Genomic DNA, 4,691 nt, shown 5'->3' on the forward strand with positions numbered 1-4,691 from the left:
AAATGTTGAGCACTTGCTTATATAAGGCAAAAGGGGCATCATGAACATAACAGCTTTTCTGAGAAATACTAGAGTTGAGCTTATAGGGGGTTTTAAGTGCATAGGTGATGAGTGGAAGGGGAAGAGTGCACGCGAGTGAATATTTTCAAGAATCCTAAAAAAATATTGGTGATCGTACATTTAATAAATTGGGTTGGGTATGATTTAGGACTTTTAAACGTAAGCATTAGATATTTTGCTCACTAAAGTTAATTCTTAACATTCAGCAGAGTTGTAATATGTTTTGTTCAAATCAGATTCTATAATTCACTTTCTAATTTAAGGGAAACTTAAAGCAGGTAATTTTCTGATGTGGAATGAGGCTCCATTATGAATTTAACCAGTTAGAAATGTGATCTTTTATGAAAGATCATTAATAAAACGATAACTTTTATTTATATACCACCTAAGTGTTATATAGGAAACTTTGTTGGGTGCCTGGGGGTTTTGGTTATTATGTGATATGGTCTCTGTCTTTCCTGGTGGAGAGTTAGGTTAATTACAGATTAATTACATTTTGAGTGTTTTAGTTTTGTTCCTTGAAACTAGACAAGACTACTTTTGATGACAATGAGAAAAAATCATGTCAGACATTTTCAGTCTTCTTTTATAGCTGGAACATGAAAATGCCCAGTTAAGAAATATAAATTTCTCTTTGTCTGAAGCCCTTCATGCCCACTCATTGACAAGCATGATCCTGGATGATGAAGGTGTTTTGGGCAGCATTGAGAATTCTTTTCAGAAGTTGCATGCTTTCTTAGATATCCTTAAAGATGCTGGGTTAGTTCATTTCTCTTCATGGCATTCTTCTCTTTGTGACTATAATGGTAGTTTGCTGAGGAACTGGAGCAATTTTCATCACTTATGTAGCCATATTTAGCCAAATTTAGTGTAATTATAGGTAATATAGTTGACATTTTAAAATGAGGAATTAAATTTTTTAAGAAATGCAAATAGGGGAGCCTGCTTTGGTAGAGTGGGGAGCCCATTATAAAAGAGTAACCTGTAGACAGAGTAATTAGTGGGTATAGTTTTTTGTAAAGACTAAATTGAAGGCAGTTTTCATTGAAAATATTCGGGAATGGATAAGAATTTTCCTATCTTTCATTTATTTTGCTTGTTTGATAAGTTTGAATTAAAGTTATTTTTGTCTTAAACATAAAAATTATTATTAATCTGCAGGGAAGATATAGGTCAGTGGTTCTCAACCAGGAGCACTTTTGCTGAAAGAGGGAAGTGGAGATGGGTAGTTGATGGAGTGGTGTTTTGTCAGTGAATGAATTTGTGTTGGTAAGGAAGGAACAAACACATTCTTTGAAACTGGAGGAAAGGTGGTAAAGAAGTGTGGGAATGGAGGTGTGACAGGCAGTGGACGGGGTGCATGGTACATGTTGAAGCTGCTAGTGAGACAGTGGGATGTCTCCTAGAGGATGAATCTGGAAAGGGCTGAGAATTTGGGGGAGAGAGAGGCTTGTAGTCTGGAGTAGGATGTTGGCTTTTAAGATTTTAGAAGTATTTCATGATGGTAGGTCTGGGGAAATCTAAACTGCTCTTATGTGATTATAATAACCTTTGTCTTTTCTCCTTTCCTCCTTTGGTCCAGGCTTGGGCAGCTGGCCACAATGGCTGGTATAGATCAGTCAGATTTTCATTTACTAGGTCGTCCCCAGATGAATTCTACTGTTAGTAGTCCACGTAAAGAAGAAAAGAAGGCACTTGAAGAAGAAAAATCAGAATCAAACAGAGTGCCCCAGTACAAACGCAAAATCTCCAAGTAAGTGGACAGGACAGCACTTAATAATTCTAAGAGTGATTAGCAAAAAGGAAATGACCAAGTCAGAGAGAAAATAATAATGGTCAGTCTCTAATAGTTCACATGCTCGGGAGCTAGAAGACTCTGGAATCCTCTCCAAATCTGAGATCAGTAAATGTGGGCCCATTTCATGATACTGTATTGTTGTACATAAGAAAACTGGAAGTTCTTTAGAAAATTTATGAGTTAAAGCAAACTCTCCTTAATGAAGTAAGAAAACATTACAGAAAATATTCCAAATTTTAAATTGTATAAATGTCTATTCTATTCATATTTTATCTAGGTTTCTATTTGTATGCAGTCAGCATACAATGAAGGAACACTAATGAAGGTACACATACTGATATAATGTTTTTAAAAAGTAATCTTGACATAGCTAATATGTAAGATATTATAGTGACTCACCGGGTCATGGGAATGGGAGGGGAAACCTGTCAGCTTTTCCTCCACCTTACTTGGAGCCCCCTTTGCCCACCTCAGCCAATCTCAGACTGGTCTTGGGAACTGACAGCTTGAGAACACAGTCTGGTCACAAACTATATATTGTTTACATGTGCCTGGAGGATAGAAAAGAAATTAATTTTTCTTACAGAGTAGGGTTTCATTCTTAGTGAGGGAAAGGAAATGGGTAATAACTACCCCAATCACCAAAGTCTGAAAATGTAGCTGACATAGCCTTGGATATAGCTAGGTTAAGTTGAGAATCACTTGGCAAGATATAATTAGAAAAAAAATGTCTCTGAAGTCTTCTGAATAATCAGTTGACTGTGTTAATAATAAGATCACAGAGTAACATTGAAGTTTTGAACTCTACTTTTTAATGGTTGTCTTTGTTCATCACTGAATTTTTGCCTTGTCTTTTGTCTTTCCCTCCAGTTTCAGAAAATTACAGGTGATGCTGGGATTCCTTTGCCTCTTGACTCCTTCCATGTCCCAGTCTCTACTCAGGAGGCCTTAGAAACTTCCAAAGACAACCTGGGGGTCCCAGTCACAGAGCAGCGGCAGGAGTCTTTTGAAGATTTCATTGCTAGAACATGTTCTCCTTCAGCAGACGTCATTTCTGGAACTGGAAGTCAAAGAAAAGAAGAGGAATTATCTAGAAATAGCAGGTCTTCTTCAGAGAAAATGACCAAAGCCGGTGAATATACCAAAACATACTCTGCTAAGAAACAACCTGGGAAGGACCTGCATTCCTGCTCTGACTCACCTGTAAAGCAGAAAAGCAAAGGAATTGGGCAAAATAAGTCTTTGCTTAATGAACCAATTAGAAGTGAGTCTTAGAAAAAACACATTTCTGTTAAGAAAGAGAGTAGAATAGTGACTGTTTCATCAAAGACAACTAAAAGTAAACTCAGTCTACTAGAACATTCTGAAAGTGATACTCTTGGATCTGACTGTGAATTTCAAGAAAGCATCCATACTCCATCATGCCTAACATAGGTCTAAATCTTTTAAAATCTTTTAAAATTATGCTTTTGCCTTCAAATTTTAATAAATTACTTATGTTTTTATTATAGCATATGGTGTTTTAAAATACTTGACTGGAAGCCATTAGAGAAAGATTTATCTATACTTTTTTATTATAATGAAAGTTTTGGTGTATTTTTCCTTGTGGCACTTTGCACCATTCATTCAGCTAGTGTTTACTGAGGGTTTCATATGTACTGTACTTTTCTGGGTGCTATTGCTTTCAGCAGTGAACAATGTAAAGCCTTTACTCTCCTGGAACTAACACTCTGTGGTGAGAGAAAACATAAACAACAAAACAGGGTAAGGGGTAAAAAGAGATGGAAATAATAAATGGAATAGTTTTACCATTTGGTTAAATGTCAAACTATTATAAATCATATTGCCAGAAGCCATTGACATATTTTAATTCACAATAACCAGAGAGCATCAAACATTTACCAAGGCACTTAACTTTGTTTATGGATTATAGCAACACTATGAGGTAGGGAACTATTACCATCCCCATTTATAGATGAGGAGTCTGAGGAGACAGTATGTGAGTTGCCCAGAATTACACAGCTGTAAGTAAGTGGGAAGCTGGGATGTGACCAGAACCCATGCTTTTTTTTTTTTTTTTTAATGTGTGGACTTTATTATGTTTCATTTGTTTCTGATTTATGTGATTTTTTTTAAAGATTTTTTTTGATGTCGACTATTTTTAAAGTTTTATTGAATTTGTTACAGTATTGCTTCTGTTTTATGTTTTGGTTTTTTGGCCACAAGCTTGTGGGATCCTAGCTCCCTGACCAGGGATCGAACCCTCACCCCCTCCATTGGAAAGTGAAGTCTTAACCACTGGACCACCAGGGAAGTCTCCCTTATGTGATTATTTTTATGGCAGTTTTTAAAATTTTTATTTTTTATTGACGTATAGTAGAATTACAGTGTTGTGTTAATTACTGCTCTACAGGAAAGTGACTCAGTTATACATTTATATACATTCTTTTTCATATTCTTTTCCATTACAGTTTATCACAGGATATTGAATATATTTCCCTGTGCTATACAGTAGGACCTTTTTGGTTTTTTTTAAATACATCCACTTTTTAAAAAATAAATGTATTTATTTATTTTTTTATTTTTGGCTGTGTTGGGTCTTCGTTGCTACACGCGGGCTTTCTCTAGCTGCGGTGAGCAGGAGCTACTCTTCTTTGTGGTGCGCGGGCTTCTCATTGTGGTGGCTTCTCTTGTTGCGGAGCACGGGCTCTAGGTGCATGGACTTCAGTAGTTGTGGTACACGGGCTTCAGTAGTTGTGACTTGCAGGGTCTAGAGCGCAGGCTCAGTAGTTGTGGCGCACGGGCTTAGCTGCTCCGCGGCATGTGGGATCTT

General features: G+C 36.7%; 1 long non-coding RNA gene across 1 annotated transcript; it reads right to left on the minus strand.

Annotated features, from left to right (window-relative positions):
- Positions 1-2,647: 2,647 nt before the first annotated feature.
- Positions 2,648-3,985, minus strand: LOC113607200 (uncharacterized). The gene is made up of 2 exons (XR_003427835.1): positions 3,060-3,985; positions 2,648-2,918 (listed from the first exon to the last, which is right to left on the minus strand). It is a non-coding gene; the product is annotated as an uncharacterized LOC113607200 (long non-coding RNA).
- Between the last annotated feature and the right edge of the window lie 706 nt (positions 3,986-4,691).

The sequence above is a fragment of the Aethalodelphis obliquidens genome, unplaced genomic scaffold, assembly GCF_003676395.1.
Source record: "Aethalodelphis obliquidens isolate GAN/ISIS:26980383/991018 unplaced genomic scaffold, ASM367639v1 scaffold46, whole genome shotgun sequence".
NCBI lineage: Eukaryota > Metazoa > Chordata > Mammalia > Artiodactyla > Delphinidae > Aethalodelphis > Aethalodelphis obliquidens.